We start from the raw sequence: 11,243 nt of genomic DNA, 5'->3' as shown, positions 1-11,243 counted from the left end.
CCTGAGGTAGGGGTGCAGCTGGCAGGCTAGAGAGACGGCAGGGAGAGCAGAGCCGGGTGGAGAATTGAGGGCGCGGAGGGCAGGGAGCGGAGCCTGCACAGGCTTTTGGGAAGCAGGAAACCAAGTGTTCTAAGCATGAATGGCTGAATTCCTGCAGAGGCTCAGACCTGGTGAAAAGATTGGGAAGACCCAAAGCCAACCGTGGCCAGCCCGGAGAAGGGAGCCTGAGCGCCAGGCGGATCACCGGCTCTGACCTATCACCTAAACCAAAGGTCACTTAGTCTTTACAACCAGTCGTATGGCTGCAGGAAAACTGAAAGCACACTGCTCTGTGAAGCAAAAGCCTTCCCTGAAAGCGCAGGGCTGCCATGGTACAGGGGCGATGGGGTAAGTGAGGGGGGATGAGCCAATGGGTCAGTGTCCCTAGCCTGCATCTGGGGAAGGGAGGTGGGTGGGACGGTGGCGTCCTGCCCCCTTAGCCCGTGGGGGCCTCCCGGGACCTCCGAGGCCCCCGCAGCGGTGGGACTGTGGGACACTGGAGAGGGCCAGGCCTGGTGGCGGGTCAGCCCCCAGGAGCCTGCCCAGCGCTGAGTGCCCTGCTCCTCGAGGGCCACCCCCCACTGGGGCTCCAGGAGGGGGGCCGCCAGCTACCCAGGGGACACTACAGGGCCCTGGCCTTCCGGCGGGAGCCGCGTGCCCGCCCGCTGCCCGCCCAGGAAGAAGCTGGGCCCTGCTCCGACTTGTTAACGAAGCCGCGGGCCTGGCCTCCGGCTCCAGGCCTAACTGGCCACCCTGCCCCTGGCCCGGGCTCCAGGACGAGTTCTGCTCCAGTGGGGAACAGCAGGCCGCGGCAGGAGGTGGCAGTGCGGCGGGGGATGACGCGGGGCAGGGCGGGAGGGGAGGCGGGCTAAACGCCAAGTCCACCTCACACCTCGAGCGCGGCCGTGCCCCAGCAGGTGCAGCAGGCCGGGGGCCCTGCAGGAACGTAAGATCCCTCCATCCTTCGCCAGAACCTGACGTGTCATTGTTACAGTTGTGGACATAAGATCATTATCTTCCTAAATGGTATTTTTTTTCTTAAGATTTTTTTAAAATTAATTTATTCCCCCGCCCCGCCCCGGTTGTGTTTCTGTGCTCTCTGTCTGCTCTCTGTGTCCATTCGCCACGCGCCCTCTGTGTCTACTTGTCTTCTCTCCTCATCTTCTCTTTAGGAGGCACCGGGAACCCATCCCGGGACCTCGATGTGGGAGAGAAAATCACTTGAGCCCTCTCAGCTCCCTGGTTCTCTGCGTCTCCCATTGTCCCTCCTCTGTGTCTCCTTTGGTGCATTTGCCTCGCAGTCCAGTTTGCTTACGCCAGGAGGACGTGGGCATTGGACCAGGACCTCCTATATGGTAGACAGGAGTCCAATTGCTTGAGCCACATCCGCTTCCCCCCAAATGGTGTTTTTGGCATGTGTGTTTATTCGCTTTGACATTGGGAGACAGGTGTTGGGGTCATGTCACCAGGCTCGGTGGATTTCACCCAGGACTTCAGAGGGATGGTTTCTCCGGGGTACAGGCCCAAACAGGGACGGTGACCCCACACTCCCCTTCCACCGTCTGCCCAGGGGCCATAGGTATACTGTGCAGCCCAGCGGGCCTGCCCAGGGGTCAGCAGGTACGCCCGGGAGCTGTTTGGCAAATGGCATGCCACCACCCCTGACCTTCGGGGTCAGGAAGGCACGAGTTCAAATTCTGACTCTACCACTTATGGCTCAGCGACCTGAGCAAGTTATGTGTCCCTCTAAGACCAGATGTTCTTCTTGGTGAAATGGATATCCAAAAAAAAAAGGATATCCAGATAAGACTTCCTTTACAGCAGGGGTTCTTAACAGGGGGTCTGGGAGCTTAAATTGAAATTCAAAAAAACATTATTCTTGTGGGGGCATGTTGGTGCGGGTGTGACATATTTATTAAATAATAGAGAGGGAAGCGAATGTGGCTCAAGAGATTGGGCTCCTGCCTACCACATGGGAGGTCCAGGGTTCAGTTCCTGGTGCTTCCTAAAGAAGACAGTAAGCTGGTGCGATGGGCAAGCACAAGCATGCTGACACAACAAGGTGATGCCAGAAGAGACACAAGAAAAAAACCATAATGAGAGCCACACCAAAGCAGGGGGCAGAGGTTCCCAGTGCCTCCTAAAAAGGATGCGCAGGACAGCGAGCTGGCACGATGGGCAGCCGTGGTGAGCTGATGTGACAAGGTGACGCAACAAGAGACATGAGGAAAAACATAATGAGAGCCACAACACAGCGGGGAATGGACGTGGCTCAAGCGATTAGGTGCCTCCCGCCCACATCGGAGGTCCTGGGCTTGGTTCCTGGTGCCTCCTAAAGAAACAAAGAAGATGAAAAGACAGCAAGTACAAAGAACCAGGGGGTGGGAGACATAAATAAATAAAATAAATCTTAAAAATCATAATAATAAGCGACAGTATAGTGTGGACTTAGGGGTCCATGGAACAAAAAAGGTTACCCTGCTTTACAGGGTGGTCTGCAGGATTAAAGAAGACACTGCACCACGTAAAGCACTTAGCTTGGTGCTGGCTTAGAGTAAGCATCAGTGCACGTTAGCCATGACGATCATTTTTATTATTATTACTGTCGGCACGACCACTTTTATTATTACTGTCGGCACGACCACTTCGCAATCTAGCCTTGACACAGGACCTCAGTGCCCGAGCTCGCATGCGTGTGCGTATGATTGTGTTGGTATCAAGCAGTCCTTTTTAATTGCTGCTGGCTAACAAGAAAAGAACGGAGGCGGATTTAATGCGTAAATGATGCGTTGAAGCCAAGCGAAGGCCAGGTGATGTAACAGCCTACTGTGCAAACAAAAAGTACTGCAGTCATGCAAATAGAGAAAAGTAGTGGGAACACTGACTCGTTCCCCAGCACTGGGCAGCACCCGCAGCATGCCTGCCCAAAGGAGACCCACCTGCTGCAAGTGGCTGTTTGGTTCCAGCCAAACAACGTCATCCTTCCCATTAAACTGATGTTACTTTGAATTTTGTGGGCTTTGTAGTTTACATGTACTTGTAAATCTCTCCAGGATCTAACTCTAAGTGAAGGATATATAAGATGCCACCTTTTGATAAAGAGAGGTAGATATAGACAGATAAATGTGTGTATTTTGCAAAAAGATACACTGATAGAATAAATCCGCTCTATTGAAAATGAGTACCTGGGTGTAGAGGCCCGCACTGAAGAAGGCAGGAGCAAGATGCCTTGGCTGTGTTTGCTATGTAGCTGTGAGCTGGGAATCCTGCACCACCTATTCTGGGATTGCTGCCTACGTGAGACCCTGGATTTGGCCCAATGGATAGGGCCTCCACCTACCACATGGGAGGTCCAGGGTTCAAACCCCGGGCCTCCTGACCCATGTGATGAGCTGGCCCATGCGCAGTGCTGATGTGCGCAAGAAGTGCCGTGCCATTTAGGGGTGTCCCCCGCGTAGGGGAGCCCCACACACAAGGAGTGCGCCCCGCAAGGAGAGCCATCCACCGCGAAAAAAGTGCAGTCTGCCCAGGAGTGGCGCTGCACACACAGAGAGCTGACGCACCAAAAAGAGACACAGATTCCCGGTGCCGCTGACAAGAATGCAAGCAGACACAGAAGAACACACAGCAAATGGACACAGAGAGCAGACAATGGGGGGGGGGGAGAGAAATAAATTTTTAAAAATTAATCTTTAAAAAAAAAGAAAGAAGACCCCCCCCCGAAAGGGAGCTGCACAGGGTCCAAATTAGAGACCTACTGCCACAGTAGGACCTGTTGCCGCCCAGGGAAACAATCTTTTCTCCCTGGAAATTTCCTTTGCTCTAAAATGATCCATTCAGGCCCTGGAAGGGGAGAACGGGGCCGGCTCTGCAGTGGCGTGGCTGGAGGAGGCCACCCGGGACCAGGCCGCTCCGAGGGCACTGCCCGCTTGCGTGCCCGGGGTGGGCTCTAGGCCCCGCGGCCCCTGGCAGGCCTCAGGGCCTCGGCCGTTTGCCCTAACGGCTGCCCTCATGTCCGGCATGTCATGAGGTGAACACGTTGGGACGTTTAGCCTCTGCCCTCCGCCCTCCGCCCTCAGAGGCCACAGGTCCAAGGAGCAGGCAGATCGCAAAATGGGTACCAGGACCATGTGGATCTCCCAGGAACCAGGCGGCACCAGGGGCTGTGCTGAGCACTGACGGCAAGGCAGGCCGGTCGGCAGTTTCCTGCCCAGGAAAAAAATAGCCTACAACCACCAACAGGGCCGAGTCTTCATCCTTGGAAGCCTGGATTTCGGCAAGCACAGGGGGGTCGACCAGTCGGCGGGCCGCGGGAGGGTAAGTGTTCTGCCCTGGAGCAATCGGGTGATTTTGGTGCTAGATTTGAACTCAGGGCTGGGCAGGTAGCCAGCGTGCTCTATTGCCTCCTCTGAAATGTCAGTGTGTGGACGGAGAGGGGAGGGTGTTACTTGGGTTAGCGGCACAACCATATAGAAAAATCACCTTGCGCAACTGTGAGATCAAAGGTGAGCAAGCCTCCTCGTCCCAGGAAAAGCTGAACGTGAATCAGCCGCCTCATGATGCCTGAGAGACCCCGCCTCCCACTTGGCCATAGTTCAGGCCTCTTTTAGAGGCAGAAAGGGCGTGATTGAGGTGCAGGCTTCTCATCCCCCCTCCCCAGGATCAAAGCTGTGACTCCCAGCAAACTCTCCAGGCCTCTGTTTCCTAATCCATAAAATGGGGATGATAGTCGTTGCCTCCAGGGTTGTTACGAGCAATAAATGAGATTACTGGGGTAAAGCGCTTAGTACAGGGCCTTGAAGCAGGCTTGTAAGATAGGGAATCAATAGATGGATCTGGAACCTGGCAAGAAGTCCACATGGACATCAATAACCTCCCAGATGGCTGCTGGAAGACCCTCCCCAAGATTCTGCCACTCAGAGCAAAGACTTCCTCTGGAAGCCAGGAGAAGCCCGGATATTCCCCAAGGACTTTATCATTGGGTCCTCCTGGGAGATTGATGGGTGGGGTAACCAATCAGAACAGCAAACAGCCGGGACCCCTCCCCGCCGTTAGCAAATGGGTGGAATAATTAACAAGAGCAGGCACAAGGCCTGAACTCACGCACTTGCTCTCTCTTGCCTTTGGACCCCTGTTCCTGCCCTCTGCGCCCTGCTCTCACCGTTTTCCCTGCCATGATGGACACACAAGTAAAGCCTGAGCATTTATAATCCAGAATGGGGAACGGTAGCATGTAAATCAGCCCGCTTCATCACTTTTCACCCCTTCCTCTTCACCTGGGCCCCCTGATCAGTTATTTTCTCCCATTTCTGTTCTTCTCTCCCTACCTGGATGAATTACTGGCCTAACTCACCGACCTGCTCTTGAAATTCATAGCCAAGAACCCAGACAAGACCTAGCCTGGCATGGAATGGGGCTCGTTGCCAGGTCCCTGTGAAAGATGCCCACTGAACCCAGGAGGACCCAAGTGGCTGGGCCCTGGGGTCCCCGTGAGGCAGGTTAGAAGGGAAGATCTGGGTCACAGCTGAAGACCCTTCGGACAACCTGCCCAGCAGATAGCAGGCCCTGAGACCCTGCCCGGAAACCTCCCAGGGATCCCGCCAGCCCCTGGAATGAGACTCTCGATTGAAATGAGAATCCTGTTCGGGGTCAAGGGACAGCCCCGGCTAACCTCAAGGGGCCGCACCACGGGCCCCCTGAGAAATGACAGGTGGGGTAGCCAATCAGAGCAGCAAACAGACTTTAAACCGCCCTGACCTGCCGCCCCACGCACAGCTCACCCTGCCGTGGGCCCGTGGCCCGTGTCTTGGACCCCGTACTTTTCTCTTTTTATTTCTTAATAAACTTCTTGGCCCCTTGCCTACCCTCTGGCGTGTCCTCAAATTCCGTTACGTGACCTAAGCCAAGAACCTAGAAGCCCAGAACCCAGGGCCTGCCGGCAACCCCGGGGCCCCGGCCCCCTCTCGGCCCGTGAATGCCCCACTTCCCAGGACAGAGTGTGGCCTCATGCCCACCCCGCCTCCCAGGCCTGCTCAGGAGCCCACGGTCCCCTCTGCCGGTTGATGAGTGTGACTCGACTTCCCCAGGCCTGTCCTCCACGGTCACACGGAGATGCTCACTGAGGCCTCCATTCTGACCCCCTCCATCTCCCATCCCCAAGCGGTCGGGGGCCCTTGAAAGACGCAATCGGCAAAATTCTCCAGAAACTGCCCATCACACTGAGAACAGAGGTCAAACCCTTGACCAGCCTGCAGAGCCCTTTGACCCAGCTCTCGCCACCTCTCTCGCGCTTGCCTTTCCCCTCACGCTCTCCCCTGTGACCTTGCAGTTCCCTCTGCTGGCAACTTCCTTCCAGGGCTTCCCGCCATTGCCCGTCTTGAGCCTCAGCTCAAATATCACCTCCTCCGAGAGGCCCCCCCTGACCACCCCAGCTACAGTGCCCTCCCCTGCAGTATCATATAGCCGTGTGTTCTTACTCACGTACTTAGGATCACCTGAATGTCTCTTCTAAACTGGCTTATTGGTCTGTGTACTATCTGCCTCACCCGCTAGCACTGAGCTCTGTGAGGGTCAGGATGGCACCTCTTATCCACCTAGAAGAAGCCCTGGCCCCAGGATGTGTTCAATCAGCCTCTGAGGAGTGAATGAACGAAAGGCCTGATGTAGAGTCCACCTTCTGCAGTTTCGTTTGGTTTTGGTACTAAAATACAAGTAACCTAAAATCATCCTACCCATTTTGAAGTGAGCAGTTCCGTGAGGCTTAGTATATTGTCAATGTTGTGTAACCTTCGTCGCTATTTCCAGGACATTTTCATCATCCAAAGCAGAACCTCGTACCCGTTAGGCAATAACTCCTCATTAAACAGAGGCTTTTCTTATCACACACAACTTCCCTCCCACGCGTCCTCTCCTTGCCCTCCTGCCTTACTCAGGGCCTCCCCCGAGCCTCCGTGGAGGTGTCCAGCCACTCAGAAGTGTCCGGCCTGTCACCGACAGACCCCTCCCAGGGCTCCCTGCAGGGCATCTGGGGCAGCCCTCCCTGCCGAGCGCACCCCCCGGGCCTAAGAGGGGCTGGTGCCTTTAAAGTGCGGGCTGGCGGGCACCTGTAAAGTGCTCGCGCTCCCGGGTGCACCTGCCCCACGAGGTCTAGGGCCTGCCCTCCGTATCAGCGGACTTCTCCCCGCGGTGTTTGTTTTAGGGATTAAAGCTAGTGGAGGAGCCTGCCGCCCAGAATCATCTGACCTTTCCTGGCAGACAGCATGGTATTGGTTGTTTTATTTTCCCAGGCCCCCAACAACACCGGGCCAGACCTGTTGGTATACAGCCTCACGCAACGGAAAGACTCCGAGGCGTCCCCAGGCCGTAGGCCAACGCCGGACAGACTGCTGTCAGCCTCCCTTGGCCTTCTCTTCTGTCAACCTTGTGGTCCCCAATTGTTTTTTCTCCTCTCCCATTCTCTTTTTAAGCACTACAGTGACCCCTCATTTATCTGCCATTGACAAGGAATGGACTACTTCTGAAATACCTATTTAACGCTAAGACGTTATTTCCTGGATTTGGCGGTCTCACTAATACTCATTACTGGAAGCCACGTCCTCAGACGCCATGCAGAAGCTCAGCTCAGTTGTCGTGAACACCCTGTTGTACGGCGATGCTGGGCACCTGGGTTCTTCTCCCTCACTGCCGGCTGCCTCGGTGCACACCTCTCAGCAGTCTCCTGCTGCCGGGCGCCCTGGCTCGGCGGCCACCGGCCCACCCACTCCTCACTCGGCACCAGCGGTTCTCAACCAGAGACGATTCTGCCCCAAGACATTTGGCAATGTCTGATGACAGTCTGGGTTGTCATGACTCGTGATGGGGGGGGGTGTCTATGTCTACTCGTGGGTCGAGGTCAGGACTCCACTAAACACCCGGCAACGGCACAGGATGGCCACGCCACAAGGAACTGTCAGGCCCCAAATGTAACAGCGCCAAGTGCGGGAAACCCTCGTGTGGAAGACAACCAGACTGCACAACTCAGCAAGATGTCACAACCACCCATCGCTTCACTCTTCTGGATCAAGAGGGAGCAGCGAGGCCAGCAGGCCTGTTGGAGCTGCAAGAACACCGGAGCTCTTGGCTCCGGGAAGAGCTAGGCACATCTCTGCTCTCCTCCTTCCAACTTTGTCTTCCTGAGGACAAGGCTTAGAGACGCAACTCTGCGGCTGCAGGGCCCAGCCCTGAGCAGGTGCTCAACGAATATCTGTCAAACTAGATTGGACTCGAGGCATTCACCAGGTGCCTGAGCGTGGGTAGCCCCGGCTGGGCCTTGGCTGTAAGGCGGAAGACGCAGAGCTGGCAGCAGGAAACCGTGAGAGCCATGGACGCCCGGGATGCGTGAAGTCCGCAGGTGGAGCGCAGACCCGTCCACCAACAGAGAGATGAGAAGGGCTGGCCAGCATCACCACGTGCACACGTCACCACCAAGTCACTTCCCGCTCCCCCCCCACGCCCTATTTACCTGTCTTAATAAAGGAAGTTTTCCCAGAGTGGTTTAGTCAGAACTGGAAGGGCCCTGCCCTGTGGGGACAGGGGAGCAGCCTGGCGGGCACCCGCAGCTAGCGGGGGTGAGCAGTGCGGTCAGCAGGGACCCCAGCTCTCCCCGGCCCCCTGGTGAAGCACGGGTGGGCTTCAGCCAATTTTGCATGACTGAAAGGTTGAAGTTTTTCTTTATGTAAGTTACTGTAGACATTCCTGAAAATACTGGTAAGCAAAAGGAAGCAGACCAAAAGCTCCCAAACCGCACTCGCCAGAGAAACCGCCAGTCGAGTTTTGTTGCACGTCCTCGCATTCAGGTATGGATGTTGTGTAGACATTTTGATTAAAACCAGGTGTGGGTGCTGTGGCTGAAGGCTTCCTTTGAGGTGCTCGAGAGTGGGAAAGAGATTTTGAGAAAGGGGACCCCGAAGCACCCCAAGGAGACAACGGGGGGCTCTTGAGAATTGGGGTGACTGAGTGGGTTTAGGATTCGGGGTTACTCCTGGGAGACTCGCAGTTTAGCCCCAAATCCAAGGATGAAGAGAGGCCTGGCTGGCCTGACCTTCCTCCTGGAGCCCCTTCCCCCTTGGGCCTCACCCATCAGCCCTCCCCTGCCATCTCCAGGCTTCTGTCCTGTGCCACTTCCAAGTAACTGCTGTGGACACCTGATAAGCTGGGATCACAGGGGACCTTGGACTCCTAAGGCCCTGCCTAGGGCAGGAGACCTGGGCTCTAGCTGCAGCTTCAGCCCTGAATCTGGCCTCAGGTAACTCAGCTGGAGTGATAAGGAGAACAATACCTGCCCTCTGGACTGCTGAGAACTCTGGGCCAGGCTGCATCTGTCCCATCTTGCTGCACTCACTCCAGAAGGCCCAGCTAGACTAGGCGGCTTTCAAATCCTTTTTAGCAGAGCCGTTGTAAAACACAATCTTAGGTGAAACTTCAAAACGAGAGAGAGGGACGAAAGGGGAGATGCTTTGGGGGACACGGACAGGGGCTCACCTGGGCGGTCCTCCCTGCCTCCTTTCTCTTGGGGAGACACCTCTGAGCAGCACGCCTGGAAGCAGTCCGTTTTAGGCCCCAGGCAGGGCTAGAGGGGCAGTCGGGCAGGGGGATCCCTTGGGACCAACTTCCAGGATGGGTGGGACATTTCAGGCGGCCAGACTTGCTCTCTTTCTGGTCAGAACTTTTTTCTAGGGTGGGGGGCAGGAGGGAAGGGCGCTGGGGGACTCCGGGGCTAGGCGGGGCCAGCCCTGTCCCTATTTCCCCTCAATGGGCTTCTCTTGCTCACAGACTGAGGAAGAACCGTGTGACTCACTTCCTGCCTCCAACTGCATAAGTATTGTTCTCCCAACTGCGGCTGCCCTGCTGGGGGCTACCCCACGGTGACCCCCGGCGTCTTCGCTCCTCGGGGGGTAGGCAGGGGGATAAGCCCTGACTCTACGAGGAGGCCAGCCAGACTCAATGCCTGGGTCAGCTCTGAGGATCCCACATCTCCTCCCCGAGTTTCATGTTTGCAGTGTTTTGTTAGGGTGCCCCCCAAAAGTACCTTTTCCCATTAAGGTAATATTATCTCCACCTTCGAGAGGTACATTGAGGCTGAGAAATGAAGTAACTTGTCTGAGTGTGAAATGTGGCACCGGACAAAACACTGTGGCAGGGATCGGAACTCAGGCCTGCTGGCTGACCGTCACGTCAGTTACCTCAGGCATCACTTTGCCCTCTTTGGGCGGCAGTTTATTCCTCTGCAAAATGTAGATAGGGATACGTAAAAATGATGACTAAAGGAAAAACATACTTGGATCCACCTCACGGGGCATGTGGTGAGGACGAGAGGAGACAGATAACACGTGGAAAGAACCCGGCCTGGCTGGCAGTTTGCGTCATCATTTATACCTATGTGTGGGCGGCCAGGCTCTGCCACGGGATGATCCTGTGGGGTCAGCCAGGTTACCTCGGAGGGAGCGGGAGGAGACGGGCATCCGCAACTTGGGAATAACCCAGCCCGGGGATGCTCCTGGCCGCATCTCCCCGCATTTCTTCCTCAGCTCCAGCAGTGGTGGCCTCAGCCAAGTGGCACAGGCGATTTCTGGGGCAGGGACCCAGGGACTCAGCAGAGCTGCGTGGTGTACCACAAGGTGCTTGGACTCGGGGCCTGCCACAGCCCAGGGTCTCGTGCAGGCTCTGAGGCCTGCTAGCTGGGGAACCTTTGGGCAACGTAGGGAAATGCCGGTCTCCTCAGTTTCTTATCTGTAAAGTGGGATTAATAATGTCAGCCTGAGAGGATTATGTAGATTAAATAATGTACATAAGGAAGAAATAATGTAGCGTCTGGCGCAGCGCCTGGTCTGAGGTCGGTGTAAAAATTCTTTGTCAAGTTAAAAAATATTCAAACGAGCTGGGCCACTTGTCCCGCTTAGTCACCCTCTCCACACAAATAAGGCGCGACCCCTCCGCGAGAAGGCCGGGAAGACCGACCCCAGGCACTTAAGCCGGCGCTGCCCAGACTCGGGGCCTAGGCGCGGGAAAGGGGGCAGCGGCGCGGGCCCGCCGCCCAGCGCCCCGCCGCGGCCCGGCTGCGAGGGACTCCCCGAGCCCCGCCCGTGTCGGCGGTTCCGAGTTCGGGTCCCCGCGGCCGCCCGCCCCGGGGACCTCGCGGCGCGACGAGCCCGGGGGGGGGCGGAGGC

The 11,243-nt window shown here is 56.4% G+C and overlaps 1 long non-coding RNA gene across 1 annotated transcript; it reads left to right on the top strand.

Moving 5' to 3' along the window:
- Positions 1-300: 300 nt before the first annotated feature.
- LOC139438731 (uncharacterized) lies at positions 301-9,247 on the top strand. The gene is made up of 2 exons (XR_011648482.1): positions 301-387; positions 7,326-9,247. It is a non-coding gene; the product is annotated as an uncharacterized lncRNA (long non-coding RNA).
- Positions 9,248-11,243: the final 1,996 nt, after the last annotated feature.

This window comes from Dasypus novemcinctus, chromosome 3 (genome assembly GCF_030445035.2).
Source record: "Dasypus novemcinctus isolate mDasNov1 chromosome 3, mDasNov1.1.hap2, whole genome shotgun sequence".
Taxonomy (NCBI): domain Eukaryota; kingdom Metazoa; phylum Chordata; class Mammalia; order Cingulata; family Dasypodidae; genus Dasypus; species Dasypus novemcinctus.
This window is presented reverse-complemented; position numbering and strand designations above follow the sequence as displayed.